Source organism: Xyrauchen texanus, chromosome 3, assembly GCF_025860055.1.
Source record: "Xyrauchen texanus isolate HMW12.3.18 chromosome 3, RBS_HiC_50CHRs, whole genome shotgun sequence".
Classification (NCBI taxonomy): Eukaryota; Metazoa; Chordata; class Actinopteri; order Cypriniformes; family Catostomidae; genus Xyrauchen; species Xyrauchen texanus.
Genome location: NC_068278.1, coordinates 22,721,364 through 22,738,972, shown reverse-complemented (window position 1 = coordinate 22,738,972; position 17,609 = coordinate 22,721,364). Strand labels below are relative to the sequence as shown.

Below are 17,609 nucleotides of genomic sequence, written 5' to 3'. Positions count from 1 at the left end.
AATGCCTGGCTTTGTATTCAGAGGTTCTGGTGGACTTCCATGTGCTCAACTCTCTGTGACACATGTAGAAAGAGCAGAATACATTTTCAGACCAAAGTACCTTTATTCATTCATCTTGACCATTTCCTAAAAACAAAAAATAGCAATGCAGCTTTTCTGGGAATGAGAAGACTGAGACTTGAGGTTTGCTCACAGGTTTGGTTCACCTTACACATTATCTGAAGACTAATTTGAAGTATATAAAACGGGGTGACCTATGGTAAATGTTTTGAGAGTTTGCCAAATCCCACTTTGATTGACCACTAACTTCAATATTGAATATAATAAAGTGTGTCTGTGGTGGTTACAGCCTCTACAAATCTGTTTCAAGAACAAAAACTGGAAAGTGAGAACTGTTTTTAATTTTGCATGTGAAACTTACATGCATACCAGTCAAATCCAAGCAGTGACATATTGACTCCACATTATTGTTCTTTCATATGTGTGCATGTGGGTGAAATTTTTGAACAATGACAAAACAGAGAAAACTTATATCTGAGGAAAGAAAAGAAAGGATAATTGTACATTATATTCCAAGAAATATCGTAGAGGTGACATGTTCAGAGTAAAGCAATAATTCCTTGAGCGGCAGTCCCTTAGTGGGGTACTGATTCAACCATGTCAACCCTCTCAATGGATCCAAGACTGATCATTTTAATACCCAGGATATTAAATATTTCATCCACCACAGTTCAACAAATAAATCACAAGACATTTTAAAAATTTTTGGGAAAAAAAATACACAATTTATTGAATGAATAAAATCTTGAGTACAAGCACGTCAAGAAAGGTTGTATCCAACTGAAATTTTGTCATAAAATACTGTAATATACTCAGTTACACGCAATACAAAGTTCAAGGGTTATTCAAGTCACTTTGAATGTTGCTTTCAATGTGATGTCAGGCTTGGAAAATCACAATGGTCATCTTTCCAGGTCGGCAAATCTGAACAAAATCATCAAATTGTTCAATTCTTGAATTCTTGTCTTCAGGGGTTTGATACTATTGCGGGTGACATGTTGGAGAGCTCTCGTAACCTGCAGGAGAAAGAACAACACTTTAGTATGGACTGTAATTTACAGAAAATCACACAGTCTTTTTCAATTGAGACATAAAATATTAATAAACATGTACTGTAAGTGAAGAATACAAATTTCATTCAATTTCTCTTAAAAATCATACATTACTGTGCAAAAGTCTTGGGCACATAAGATGTTTCACAAAAGCATTTGTCTTAAGATGGTTATTTATATCTTCAGCTTTAGTGTGTCAATAGGAAATATAACTGTTAGACTCCCAAACATTACATTTGCAAATAGAAAAGATTAGAATAGAAGAACAGGGAGCACTGCAACAAGCAATTGAGACTAAATAGATAGAAGATCTGTGGCAAATTCTCCAAGAATCGTGGAACATCCTATCTGCCAACAACCAAGAAAAACTGTGTCCAGGTGTACCTAGGAGATTTGGGGCTGTTTTAAAGGCGAATGTGGTCACACCGAATACTGATTTAGCTTTTTTATATTTTCTGGACTTTGTATGACATTAAATGATAAATGAAAACTATTTATGTCTTTATTTTTGAAGACATCCTCACTATGCAACATTTTTCACAAGTGCCTAAACATTTTCCACAGTACTGCATACTGAAACATGCTCTTATGCTGCCTTCATGTGCTATCTTGCCCACTTTATGCATGCCCACTTCTGAAGTGGTAATTACGAATACGTTGTGTTCAAGTGCTTTGTTGATGGAAAAGAGCAGGAAAAATGGATGCTGCCAGGTTCATTCAAACATATTTCTTGAGGAACTTTTATTATACTGATATATAGTTGGTGCTCTTTCCAGATGACATGCTATTTTTAAAAGCTTCCATTTCATTCTTATAATCAAAAAGGAGTTGCTGTATATCTGCAGTACTCTATCAGGCTTTTCTTTTTTTTTACCAGAACAAAACCTTTGTTTGGAATTTTCTCCAAAACAGAAGGGTTAAAAATATTATGTGTCTTGGTCAGCATTCACTGTCACCAGAAATGCGGTTACTGGTGCTGCATTGTATATAGGATTGTCATCTTGAAGTACTTTTACACCTTTTTATGTTTTTATAATGTTATTTTATTAGATTTTAAACAGTCTATAATACTGTTAGTGGTCCTTGGTGAGTTCTTCCTTTTCAAAGAAGCAAAAGGTGAATGAAAAAGAAAAAGGTATAAAAGCCTTGTTATGCCTCTAGTTTATAAGTGATTTGACACAAAGTGCTAATTCTGACATAAAGCCCTCACAAATCCCTTGCTGCTCATTTAGTCCAGTGCAAGCTACCATGATCGTTTCATTTATCTATAGAAATTGCAAAAACAGCTCTCTCTATGGCACTAGGGATGGGTCCAAAGTTTTCCACTCAGTTTGGCAATTTTATTAAAAGTTGTCTCCCACTAAGAGGGATTATGACATTTCCAATATTGAAGACTGTCTTTACGTAAGCTTACAATGTATTATTATACCTCTTTAATATAGATATACACTTAATCCAAGCATACAGTTGGAAGAGAACAGATCAATGAAAAATAAGAAATGGAGGCTTGTAACAATATGAATAGTCTCAATGGCACTGTCAAACTTAAAGTGCACATTCATAAGCTGTATTCTGAAATCGTTTGACTCTAATAGACCAAGAATGGCCCTCTGCCTTTTACTCTCTATCTTTTTCTTTTGAAATGAAACCTTCTTGTTTCAACATTCCATGTAGGCAACTGCAGAGCCACTGTTTAGTTTTTGTTGTGGAAACTTTAGCCAAGTTTATGGTGCTTTTGGTGAGAACTTGCTTTGAGATCAAGCTGATTCACTTCCTGAAATGACATTTTAGACGAACATGGAAGATATCAGTATGACACTACTCACATCCATGATGCTTTCCACTGACCTCGAGTTTTACTTATCAACAGGCTTGAGTTCTTTAACCAAAGTGAAACTAAACCCTGCCTTATTGTGAAACAAATTCTCATAAATCTTGATGTTCTCTTCACTAACAAGAGGAAAACAATAATGACAGACAAGGGTCTGACACATTCTATTCTTCTCCTTTGTTCCTCCTCATCTTCTCACATGGTTTTTGTTAACACCTCTCCTTAAAACCTGATAAGAGTTTTTATTTTTTTGGTTACCTGGGAGGGTCTGTGCAGCAGCCTCGCCTCATTGTGTTTTTTTGCGATTGGGCAAAAGAATAACTTATCCGATTCCACTTATCCCCTAGCTTCACCTGTCTTTTGGTATTAAAGTATTACATTTCTCAAAGCTTTAGAAGACGATGACAAGAATAAGATATTAGTCAGGAGAGGCATTTGTAAGAACGTATATGCCAAGTTTAAACCTAAACCTAACCGATAGTGTACAAAACAGCAAACGTGAGATGAAAAACATACGATTTTGAAGGTTAATTATCTATGGAGTTTAAATTATTAAAACTGATCACCATAACCAAAACCATCAACCTAAATTTAACAAATAAAATCAAAAAGGAGGTGTGAGATAAAAAATGCAAATGCTGAAGCAACCACACCATTTTGTGCTTCTATAACACATTCGGCTCACTTGTTGACAGTGTGCTCAGGACTTAAACCTTGCTGCTTTGCTCACGTCTCGGGTAAGCTCTCGCCGCAAACGGGTCGAGAGTCGACACCGCGATCAATAAAAATCAAAAGGAATACGCTACAATGGCCCTCCAACCGGTTTTTTATGTTTCGAAACCGGACGCGTTGTAAAACGACGCCAAAGGTACACCCAGCGCGCCGATAAGCGACGCCAAGGGGTCCTGCCCGAGCGTCCATATGTGACGAGTTGGGGTGTGAGAATGTGTTGCGACAGTTGGTAATGTGATGCAAATGTTAAAATGTAGCCTATCACCTTACGAGTCGTGCACCATAGTAAAAGTGTTTTTATAAGATAGCATTATGTGTGTAACAGGGCTAAAAGCAAGTGTTCATGATCTGATAATTTGTAATTTAATCATGATTTGTGTAAATGTGACTAAAAGTCATTATTGTAGTGCCTCTAGTGTTCATTTCATCAGGGAATAGCTGTGATATATACGAAGAGTCGCATAAAAATAATTTAGCAAATATAAATAGCTTCTATTGTACTCCTCATCTGTATGTTGCTTTGGATAAAAGTGTCTGATAAATGAATAAATGTAAATATGAGACCAGGTTGCTTAGCTGAGGTAACCTAGCCTGTTTCCATGTTTCCCTTGAACTTCAAAACAGGCACTACAAGAAGGGGATTGTGAAAGTCACTGATGGTCAGGCGAGCACTTTCTTCAGTGGCTTGTTAGATTATGGGATGTCTCATCCAACCATCTCTACTCTAAATCTCTTGTCCCAGAAAGTAAATAATTAAATACAAAATCAAGACAACAACAAAAAGTACTTCAGCCCAGAGGAATACATAAGAACCGCTCGCTGCATGCAGCACAATGCCTCAGGAGAAACATCAACATTTGAAGTGTGGACCAAGATCTACACAGATATGTTTTTTTAGCATCACTTTGCTTTTATGGACTTGCAGAATTCATTTGCCTATCTGTGTTAGGTTCTGCTGAATCTCTATGTTATTTATCTGTGAAATGAAAGAGGCGCTCAAACCAATCTATCCCAAACTGAACTCTTTGGCTCGACATGGAGCGCACTTTCCTTAATTGTTCAATAACCACTCTGGCTTCATTCAACCACTCTGCTACAACTCCTTACAAGATTTTAGTTTCCTAATGACATTGTTTTACAAAGAGGTGTCAATGTAGCAAAATCAATGTTTTTTCAATGTATTACTGTAGATGTGACCTAAGTGTAAATGTTCATATGCAATTTTTAAATGGATCAATTAAAGTAGGCAGAATAGCAATTTGGGACTCTGAAACAACGAAATAATCATTAATGTTGGCTTCTCAGCGAAAAATACAACATAAAATGTTCAATCATTGTTAGTTGTAGCATACCTCGACCATGTTTTCATGCATTTAAGAAAACGGTTTATTTCAGGGTTTTTGCAGAAATTGGTGTTCTGAAACGTCATGTAAATGAGAAAGCCATTTTCCTTTCAGTGCTAAAGGATAAATAGAAAGCAGTTTAAGATCTGGGAGTACAGTGGGAAAAGCACATACACTACAATCTATACCAATTTACACACACCAATGTAAAATATTGACTGTCCCTCATGTCTACCTTTATAAGCCCATACATTGGGGGAATCCCAGAGTTTTATGCAAGAGGGAAACTCCTTTATTACAGTGCAATCCTGCTACAGGTAGCAATGGAAAGTTAAGGGGGAAAAAAAACACAGCAACAACTATTTTTCAATTTTAGAGAATAAAATAGTTTTGTCTTCCTCAGATGCCATGTTTGTTATTTACTAAAGCATTGCGGTGAAATTACACTGTTTTGGATAAAGCTGCTTATTTACAGTGTTGGGCAAGCTACTCAAAAAATTTAGCTAGCTAAGCTACCAACTACTCAACAGAAAAATTTGTTAAGCTAAGCTAAAAGTTACACTACAAACTACATGCCAAAAGTAGCTTGTTATATTTAAGCTACTTTATATTTAAGCTAGTACATCTTTGTACAGTGGTACGAAGTTATGGTACGTCTTTGTACAGTATAGTGAAATACAGTATACAAGAATAGAGTAGGTGCAATATAATATAATATATTATATATATAATATAATATAATGTCTTTAACCATGTTAAAGATTGTCGATCAGGCAATTTATTCAATGATTCCTCAAAAAAGCAGTTTATTCAGCACACTGTAGAATCTCCTCCCTAACATCCATTAAAACATTCATTGTCTTTTGGCCAGGTTACCTCCCATAGGATGTCTATGGGACCGCTACATTATGCTATTTGTAGCATGTAGGATCTGCTAAGTAGAAGATTTCTGACATTGTTAACCCTTTTGCATGTATGATCAAACTGGTGTGATCTGTATTCGTGCTGCTGTTTATCAGCAAAAGAGGGACTGAAGCGGTTGTCATAATGAACCAGTTGCTCAAATAGTCTTTTCAACATCACAATATATGTATTTTTATATGTTACACACATTCAAACAATCACTAAATAAAAGTTTAAAGCCGTTACCTACAGAGCGCACTGTTTTGATGCTGCGATGCGGCCATATTTTCTGACGTCTAACAAAGAATATACTAACTAGTCTGTCCACTCGAGCCTTCTCCCATTCCATCCATTACTCATTCTTACCACTTCCAGTGCTGGGAAAGTGAAAGGGATAGGTTTTTAAACCATTCTATGCTTCTATCATGAACTGAATGTTGAACTGAATGTTGTATTGCATGTAAACAATATGGCGGCGTGCATAGCTGGCAAGCACATTTACAATCATTATAAACATCTAAAAACCACATTGTATGTTTGATAATATATAATCTGATCTTCAGTGAAACCTGCAGTGATATAATCTGCCCTCCAGTGCATCTGCTGTGAAGTGTGAGGTAAGATTTTGTTTTAATCAAAACAGCGCGCATTAAAGAACAAATGCTGGGGGGTGGGGGAGGGGTCAGTACAAGAGAAACTCACATGCCAAAAGGTTAAATGACATACAGAGAGCACACACCAATCAGCTGTGAGCAATAGAATGTGGCATCCGTTTACTGTCAGCACTACGCATGCAGCGTAGACAGTGTGTAAGAAAAAATCCTACGGCTTTGGGTCATTTGGATTGTGAGGGTGGGAAAACAATATGACAGAATTTTAAATTTTGTCTGAACTATCCCTTTAAAAGAGGGCAGTAACCAAGAGTCATTTTTATTTCTATATTCAATTCACCTCCACCAACTTAATCTGTTGAGTTGACTTTGTTCTTCAATGAAAAGTAGTTACTGTATCTGGAGTTCATTTTCTTTATTTCTTTCATTTACTGTACCTCTACCACCATTTACTGTTGCATTATCTTTGTCCATTTGATAGCATTTTAACCCCAAATGCGACCTCTTATTTTATATGACATACGTAAATAACAGAAGAGTTTACAAACCTTTCTTTCCCACTGCAGAGAGTAATGCACCTCTTCTAAAGCATCACCTAGGAGGAAATAAAAAAAACAACAATTAGTGTCATGTGTGAATTTACTGTTTTTTATGTCTAGTTCAATCTGTCAAATCTCTCTGTACCTTTCAGACCTAAAGGTAAATGACATGGCCTACTTCTTCTCCACCCACAGCTATGTTGCTGATGCAGATAAAAGTGCCTCCTGTACAGTACCTGACAATATTCAAGTAAAGCACATTCTAGTGCACAGTCTCCCTTACCGACCCAACAGAGAGAAACACTAAAAGAGTTTCAGCTATTATAAATAATTTACTGCATTTTTCATTCGCCCTTTTAACCCCTCTGCAAAAAGCACATTTGGCTTTGGTTAAAAATATATGCCCCACAGATCTGTTCAGTGCATGTAAGAAGTTGAAGTCTTAACCTGGAATAGCCTGTGGTTTAGTTAAAGGGATATAGTTCACCCAAAATGAAAATTCTGTCAGTCTCATGTTTTTTTTTTCTTCCAAACCCTTATGACTTTCTATCTTCTGTGGAACACAAATGGAGATGTATGCCAGAATGTTTCACATTCATTGCATCTCTTTTTTCATACAATGAAAGTGGACGGTGACTAAGTGTGATATTCTGCCTTACATCTCCTTTTGTGTTCCATATAAGAAAGAAAGTGATATGCTTTGGAAAAACATGAGAGTGAGTAAATTATGACAGAATTTTCATTTTTGGTTGAACTAACACTATGCCCCATCTGTGTGAAATTCAGTGCTTGTGAAAATTTATGGTTCACTGTCCGAATTAAGCATCCCTGTGGGGTTGTATGACAGCCTGTGTTACAAAAAATATAGGGCAAAACATTAAAACAAACTCAAATCATGCTGCTCATGCAAATACCTTGACCAAGACTTCTAAAGAAGAGTTCAAACTATTATTATCATAGATGGGGACTAAAAGTTGCAATGCTACTAACTTAACTACATTTTTTAGTTTTTCTGTTCTTGCAGATGCCTTTGTGACATTTTACGTTTTATTTTTTGAAACAATATACAAAATAATTGTACAAAATTTGTATTCAAATAATAATAATAATAAATATGTTCATAAAAAACAAATAAATAATACATTTAAATATATAATGAATAAAAAAAAACATTTTATTTCATTATATAATTTTATAAAATTCTAAAATAAATTATACAAAAAACCATTTTACCAAATAATATAATATTTAGGGAAATGCTGTTCATAAATATGAGTTCGGCTCAGTATAATAATATAATATGTGGTATTTACAGTAGTGTAAATTGATCTGTTCAAATGCTGTTTAATGTTGTCACCCTTAATTTTCCCCCATTGTTTTTGTGTCAGATACTGTATTTAATGAGCTTATTTAAAATCCCCCCAAATAGCGTCAATATAGTTAGCAGCTTTTAATTAGTAGCTTGTATTGTAGCTAACTATGCTAGGTTAGATTGAACTACTTTTAATTATGATTAGAGCCTAACTTGGCAACATACACTGTCAAGGAAGTTTCCCCAACTCATCAGATTAACTATTTTGAAGAGTTGGGCCACCTGTGATGTATCGTGTTATTATGTCTCCATTCAACAATAACATTTTTATCCTACTACCCTTTAACCCATAATATATGCACATAGTACCTCACCCCTCTCTTCTTGTCCCACTGAACCAACGGCTTTGCCCCAGGCACCTGTTCTTTGGGATGGCCCTGGCGTGCTGCAATGTTGCCATGGAGACCGAGATAAACCTATGCTCTTCCATCATGCAAGATGGTTGAGGCCAAGCATCCATGTACACACAAACACACTCCCTCTCTTGGTATCTGACAGCAGCCAGCACAAATATCTCAGTTTTTTGCCAGGGGCTCCTGTTCTTTCATATGTGTGCAAATGAATTCACGGCCATATAGAGCAGGCAAGATCTACCCTGTCATCCAATGGTTTACTCACTGGAGAAGAGGCAGCCACATCACAGGGCCTTCCAGACATTGAGAAATTCGGATAAATCTATTTAGCCCTCTATGAAAATATATTTAAAAAGTGGTGCAATATTTTTCAATTTTTATAATTTTCATGAAGCTTTCTAGGTTCTGACACTATGATTAGGCTTTTGGAAGTCCATATCCATCCATTAAATATTTTCTGTGTGTATACAAATCTCTGTGGTGCTTGTGTGTATCTAGGGATATGTACAGTTTGTCCGTCAGTTCATCCTGAAATGATTCTTTTCATTAACTATAATCAATAATTGAATAGCATGCTTGTTCACTTCACTTCCCTCTCTGCTACAACATTACAGATGCACTACCACTTTCAGTTACAATGCAGTTATGAGTGTTTAAGAGTGCACAAACATACACTGGCACTCATGACCTACAAACCATCCCTGATGTCAGCCTGCTCTTCACACTATTTTATTAATTTTAAAATAATTAAACAACATTATTGTACAGCACTTCATGAAAGCTTATTGAAGTTTATCATCATCTGAAATAATTGTATTATTATTATTATTATTATTATTATTCCATAACGGAAATATTGATACAAATATAGCATCTAAGCTTACTTACCCATATTATTATAGTACAACAAATAGTCTTATGCAAATGTTATTTAACACATTTCAAAAGAGGCTGAGCTCAGATGGCTACTCACAAATCATTCCACGCAAGGCAAACAGCACGTTAGACAAAAAGATCTTGTATAATTTGACAATGTTGTTTTTCTGTACTCCCTCATGCTAGTGGATGATTTTAATGCTAGTGATGCTTTGCTAAAGAAATGGATATGCAAACAAGTTCTAGTTTAAAAGAAAAGGATAACTTTTACTACAAACAGATCAGCAGATTTGGATATGGATATATTCACAACCATTTATCAATACAAGCTAATCAAATTATAACAATGTCTTGTAGCATTGATATAGAGCTAGCTAGCTATTGCAAGCTATGGATGCCAGTTTTAAACTGGCTCTAAATTATTATTTAAGCCTACACTAACTGACAACAAACTGTATGCCCATTGCTAACTGGCAATTGTAGGCAACAAAAAGGAGAAAAAGGAAAGAAAAAGCTCATCAGAAAGAAAGAGAAAGATAAAGTAAGGAACAAGAGGCTGTTTTCTCAGTGTGACCTGAACAAGCCACTAAAACATGATTTTTGACAGTTTGCTAGCACTCAGGCTGAAAGACAGCAGCCTCTCTGCTTTCACACTAAAGACCATGAATTTTCCTCTTAGAAGTCGGCTGACAAACACACCTGCTAAAAACCAGGCAACTCTGAGACAAATATGTGGATAGGCTTCAACAAACTTGTATGAAAATGGCAGACAATCACTTTAAGAGCAGTAGAAGAAAAGGCGATTTAGCCTTCTGGAAAAATTAGCTACATGACATTTTAAATGGAATCTACACTGGCCACAATTTACAGAAAAAACAGGAGGAGATACAGGAAGAAAAAGAAGTGACTGCACAACAAAAGACAATGTTCCTTGACCTTCTCAGCTGATCCATCGGTTGACAAAAAGGAGGAGAAAAGAAGAGGCGAAAGAAAACTTTTCAGAACAGTGGATCAAACAACAAGCTCTGGTATCTTGTTACAACCAAACAATGGAGCCATTCAAACTAAGACTCAACATGGCAACCGGGTCCACAGGTTCTGATTGTCTCACAAAGGGTCAAGAGGGAGAGGAAAAGCAGTGTTGAGATATTTTAGACGATAATGGTGCTCCAGAAACGAGACTGTTTCAGTTTGCTAAGTTTGTTTTCACTTGTCTCCCTGATTGGCTAAAACTGTTCAATCTGGAAAGCTAAAACAATTAAGGAATTCTCCACAATTTAATATCTCAATATCTTGCCATATGGATGACAGATCACCTAACAAGATCTAGGAGTGTGTGGAGTGTGTGGAATGTGAATAAGCTATAAGCTTTAGCACTGAACCTGATTCATGTTAATTGGGGCATAAAAGACAAAGCCCTTTAACTATTATAGCATAGTTAGTAAGTTTGCCAACACAAAACAAAGCCATCATAGCAATGCTGCTTTAGAGCTCTAATTGTACTATAATGTGGCTCACACGTAAGTGAAAATCATTTAGTGTGGTGGTTGAGAGAAACCACACTAAACAACCATAGTATAATGCATTGTTGAAGGAATTAACCTTTTACATTTACATTTATGCATTTGGCAGACGCTTTTATCCAAAGCGACTTACAGTGCACTTATTACAGGGACAATCCCCCCGGAGCAACCTGGAGTTAAGTGCCTTGCTCAAGAGCCCAACAGTGGCAATTTGGTGGTGCTGGGGCTTGAACCCCAGACCTTCTGGTCAGTAACCCTGAGCCTCAACCACTGAGCCACCACTGCACCTTTTCACGATAAGGGTCTAAATTCCCCTGCAGTGCTCACTGGACTCTAGTTATTTTTGCATATGCCACTGCACAGCCGGTAAGAGGCATAGTGTAGATGAGTATTTTTTTATTTTAATATATTTTTTGTCATAAAAAAGTTTATGTGTGTGTGTGTGTGTGTGTGTGTGTGACAAGCGCTAATGTAAATGGCTGCACGCATCGGATAATCACACTCGATCAGATGGTTTCACTATGAGCATACGAGTTTTAAACTTTTATCGTGGTGCTTATGTGATAGTTTGGCTGTCTGTTTCAGAAAACAAACATATTATATGCCTGAAAAGACTGTTTGAGTTGCTGTTTGTGTGAATGAAAGCCACATCTGAAAATAATAAGCAGATATGGCTGCCTGCATGGGAAGATCGCGTTTAGATATGATGGCTTTGAATAAACAAGCTGTTAACTGCTATTGTAGTACTTTGGTGACAATTTGGTTGTTATATAAAATAAATATATTAAGTACTTGAAAAGACTCTTTGAGTAGCTGTTTGTTAGATGAATAACAACCGTTACTAATGTAAACAAATGGCAACACATCAGAGGAAGATCGCTTTTGATGAATTGACTACGTATAAGAGCTGTAAACTTTTTATTGTGGTACTTTGGTGATGTACGTATATAAAATAAACTTAATTCTGTGGTTTAAAAGACTGTATGAGTAACTGTATGAGCGAAAATAAATTACAGACGCTTGACCAACGCTGCCTGTGCGAAAGCCGATTTGAATCTGGCAGGTTGTAACTTAACTAGCTGTTGCAGAAACACAGATGTGTGAAGCAGGGCCCAGTAATTAACTGTCACATATGTGTGACGGTACGGATGAAAGGGATAATTAGAAAGGCTTGACTTTTTCCGAAATTGTAGTAACTACGTCGCACATCCATCTTTCGTTGCACATCGGTTCAACAATATGAAGCTCTCATTAATGACGTTACATAGGGGGTGGAATAATAACTTATATGGAGATCGAATGGATATCAAATTAAAATAGCTCATTAATATGTACACCAGAACAATATTAATGTAAGAAAGCTACTGAAAACACAACATCTGTGTGCGCCATGTAATGAGATGAGTTTCCCCCCTACCTCAGACCTAGGAGTCCCCAGCATGTTTGAGCACATACACATGCGCACCCTTCAAATGGGTGAGTTCCATTTAGAAGTGATCATCCCTATGCCCTATGCCCTATTCCCTTCAAAGTTTTTACCATCCACTGTGAGAGCAGTAGAGGGCTGTAAGATGTGGGGCTTCAAAATAACAGTCATTTGGGACTCACTTTTTAAGCCATTTTTATAAAAAAATTCAATTTGAAGCGATCTTACAGCAGGCGTATTATGATTGTTCTCCCTTTGAAGTACCCTTCGGAGGCTGATTTAGCCAATTTGGAATGCAGCCATAGTGTCACTTATGTGTTTACATGAACACATAATAAGCCGCGTTCTCAAACAGAAACCACGCATGTTTAAGCGCTTTCTCTTAACAATCTTTAATTCCTTAAATGGAATAAAGTACATGTAAACAAAGTCTTGGCAAAATTAAAGATATATGGAATAAAAGATACAGAAGCCTTAGCGAAGTGAAATTATGTCCACACAGCAAACTAACAAGGAACTATGCTTCTAACCACAAAGAGCTGTAGTTCCAACCACACAACTTTGTGATGCAGTTTGTGAATGTTCATTGGAACTTTGGTTTCAGGAAACACAAAATCGTTAAACTATGTTGGTAACGATGGAACTTGTGACCATATTGGCAAATGATGTTGTTGGGAAACGCAAGCTGCTATCAAAACATAGCTGTTTGTTTGAGCATCATGTCCAGCCAGATACAGCAGCATTGACTCAACCAAAAGCATGGGTTTGGGATGGGACTATCTGTTTGACCGACCAATGGAGGGAGTAATTCGGAAACACATTTGCAAACAATCATCATTTTTTAATTTCTCTAGGTGATGATGCTAGTTGGGCAGTTTATGCTGTTCCGACCCTGTATGACAAAGGGAAATTTTAAGCAGAACGTTAGCTTCAGTAACCCTTAACTTTCATTATATGAAAAAAAAAAAAGAAAGTAAATGGTGACTGAGGTTAATATTCTGACTAACATCACTTTTGTTGTTCCAAAGAAGAAAGAGAGTCAAAAGAAAATTTCATTTGTATGTGGTCAAAACTTTAAACTTCATTGGAGACAGGAGGACCTCTAGACTACAAAGAATGTGAAGATGCAATGGTCAATTGCTCCTTAATGATCAATGCTGGGTGTAATGCATGGCAAGTAATTAATTACTGTAATTTCTTTTTCATTTCAAGTAAGAGATAACTCTTCATTTTTCAATAATTTAATTACAGTTACTTTTGATGTAATTGTGTTAAATACTTTATAGACTATAGAACAATTCTATATAAAATAATAAATAATTTAAATGTTAAATGTATCAACTTATATTAAAATATATGTTTTCTAATTTAACACTTCCCCCTTAAATTATTTTCTATAGTTCATGAATGATGTATTTGATTTTATATGATTTATTTGAAAGAATTAAAAGAACAGTTTCATGTCTATCCTTGTATTTTTCATTTGGTCAAGGTTGATGATGTTTTAGAAAATAATTAGTAATAAGTAATGCAGTACTTTTCAGACAGAGTAATAAGTACAGTGATCTAATTACACAGTAGAAGATGTAATGAATAGTTAGCAATTAATTACTTTTTTGGAGTAACTTACCCAATACTATTAATGACAAATTGTTTGCTTGGATATTGGTTACCCAAATCAGAACCTCAACGCTGATGGAAGAAGCTATAAAATGAATCTTATAACAGCAGTACAGGTTAACTTCCACCATCAAATCTTCCAGTACAAAATGGTGCCTCACTTCACACAGAAATCTGAGTCCAGACAAGCACCCATGATACTGTCATAGACACTGTCACTGTGAGGGTGGACATGCCTATTCACACAGCTCACACTAGTCTCCATGTGCCAGTGTTTTTCTTTTTCACCTATCTCATCCAAAAAAGTGTGTGTGTGTCATACACATCAAAATGGTAAGGTGAATCCTTTTGAGCTGGTGGTGCAGTTGGCCACAGAATGAATAAACATCCATGTCAGGAGAAACTGATACACTTCCCTTTTCAAGCAGACTGGGCTCTCGTGGGAAATCCAGCAGTAACACAATGGATAGAGACTGCCTTTTGTTGAGTCTCACAGAGCCACGGGCTACTTCTTCTCTCAAGCCTGTGGTCTGAACAGACCACTCCCCTCAATTCTTATTCTGTCTCACACACAAATAACTTTTACCTTTTTAATACTCATCACAGAGAAGCTTGCTCCTATGTTATTTCAGAGGGTTGGGATTTAGGCTTGAAATGAATATCATGACAGAGAATATCAAGTATTAAACAGAAAAAAAGGAGAAGGGAACCTTCCTCAACCCTTACTAATGACCCCACAGTGAGGATTTTTTCTGGCTTTAAATCCTCAGAATAGTCTCACACCATGACGTTCATCCTAAACAAACTCTCAAGGAAGAACTCCCTACTGATCAAACTGAAGGGATTTACATAAAGTTTAGTCATATAACTCTTTGGTCTATGTTGGCTGGCTGATTTGGGTGGTTTTTCCTATTTCAGAGACTTTCAGCCTTCACATAAAACTTGAAATTGGACTTGAACTTGACTTATCACAACAGTTGACAGGCCACTATTCTGCATTCACTTCTCATGATTTTAAGAATGCAAACAAAATCTTTCTTTTTCCAAATCTTGTAGCAATATCTTCCCATAAAACAAAAACCCTTTCCATTCTAGTTCTCTTAACAATAATACCTGTATAAAAAATGTTGATGCTCCATGGTTTGAAATGATAACTAAGTGTGGACTAAGTCATAGTCCCCACTGAAATTTAGATTTATAAACTTTGAGCTCAAACCCTGATCTTCTCTTTCATTTCTGATAGAAGAGAAGAATTCTCTCATTCCTTCTCACCTTTTATTCCCTTGCTTTATTCTTTGCTTTCAGCTCCCATTTGGTCACAATAAAGTTGTTATGCATGACAGTTCGGGGAGTAGAATAGGTATGGCCCGAGCCTGCTGTGTGGCAACAAAGTGGGCCCATTCACTGCAGCCGGGCTCAGTTACGGGGCCCTGGGCTGTGGGACAGGGACAACATTGCCGGGACATTCCCATACTGACAGAAACAATTAGACTCAAACTACAGTAAGTCTCTGACTGATTAGGACCTCAACACAAAGCTAAGGGGACTTGCATCAACTTAAATGGGTTTATATTGCTAATATTTTGATTCCATTGCTACTTACCAAATACATAAATTGACATGAAATTTTGATTCTAGTTTAAATTATTTAAGAATGTGAGATGAATAAACACAGTGTAGGGAGTGTAGAGTCAAATATATAGTTTAGTGGTCATTATTTGAAAATATTTGACCACAGAAAGCAGCTATTGACCAATCAGAATCGAGTATTCCTCAGGTTCCAGAAGTGAAAATCCTATTCAGTTTTTTCAATTGACGCATTGATTTTTAATGTTAATTCATAAGCCTTTAACAACATAGCTAGGTTGTTAATCAATTATATATGCTTCTGTTGACACCATCAGTCTCCATTATTTTAAATTTTTCATGGAGAACTACACTACTCTATATATACTCTATAATTCTGAAGGCAAAAACACCAGAACATCACAATAAATTAAGTGCACCAAAAGAGCTCTGCAGCAACCGTTCACTTCCATGACGCACTGTGAATTATGCAATTGAGTTAGACTTCCTACACACTTTTTAATTAAACTACGTCATTCTCAATGCCTCATGGGATATGTAGTTCATTTACTTATTAAAAACTTTAAATACACAGACTTATCCTTTGCTTTTTTTGCCCGATTTTCAAGTATGTTTTTTTGCTTCATTCAAAGTTATTAATGGTGTAATTATTATTATTACACAACGTCTTTTTATTAACACATTTCAATCACCCCAGGCCATGTAAACTCGCTCCCCCAGACCCCTCTAGTGCCTTAGAGCAGACAGATAACCAGGCATATGAGAAAGTGCTTACGTAGGATCCTGAAATCAGGGGACCATATGTGCAAATGTTCTGTATCATTATGCTGTACCACGGTACACGGGGAGACCACCATAACTTAGTTTGTCGTCCATACAAAGTTTCGGCCAAGCTTGGATGGATTCATTAGATGCTTTTCTTTGGAACCAATGAAGCTCAAAAGACCTCCAACAAAGGAGCTAATCACAGACTCTCTCCTCAGCCTTAGCCACAGTCTTTCTTTTCATTAGGTCTTAGATCATTTCTCACAGCTAGATGGCCAGCTAGCTCAAAGCTTGTCCAGACTGACAAACAAAGCTGTGGGAAATGTATCCTCTGTGTATATGTACAGCTGTTGTTTCTATCGGCCACTGATGGGACGAGTGAGTGTGCACATGTGAATACGTGCCCACACACACGCACATACACACACATGCTTCGAACTGCTACTTTTGTTGGTTTTGTGACATGCACAAACAGACCCGCACTGTTGGGGGTGATGGTGACATGTGTTTGGTTGTGGTAGTGTGTGTGTGTTTGCATATGCATGTGAAAAGTAAGTCTGGGGCAAAACAGACAATGCAACTGCAGGCCTCCCTATTCTAGCATTGACCTTGAACCCCAGTGGCCTTCATTCCCATGGTTGCTGTGTGAGTCTGTGTGCATTGGGGCCTTTTGGCTTTGCGTTGCCATGTTTCCCTACCCTCTTTGAATGGGAAAATAAGCCTTCATCCCAACAAACCAATACACATTCCTATCTCTAACTGAGTAAAACTGCTTGCTACATGTTATTCGAAATCATCAAAATAGTGTTTCCATTTACCAAAAAAAAGAGAGAAAACATTTGCTTTATCTGGTAAAAATTTGAACTAGCTAGTTTTGTTCAAGTAAAAAAATATATTTAAAGGAATAGTTACCCAAAATGTATAATTCTATACTCATGCTCTGCCCATGTACATGCACTGTACAGGCACTCTGCTCATGCGTCAAGCATGAGGAAATGCAATCAAGCTTCAAAGCA

The 17,609-nt window shown here is 36.7% G+C and overlaps 1 long non-coding RNA gene across 1 annotated transcript in view; it reads right to left on the bottom strand.

Moving 5' to 3' along the window:
• Window positions 1-743: 743 nt before the first annotated feature.
• LOC127621364 (uncharacterized) overlaps window positions 744-17,609 on the bottom strand; it is a 39,776-nt gene continuing 22,910 nt past the window's right edge. Inside the window, exons 3-4 of the long non-coding RNA XR_007967848.1 lie at window positions 7,081-7,127; window positions 744-1,076 (exon numbers count right to left, since the gene is read on the bottom strand). This is a non-coding gene — a long non-coding RNA (uncharacterized LOC127621364). The remainder of the gene's footprint in view (window positions 1,077-7,080; window positions 7,128-17,609) is intronic.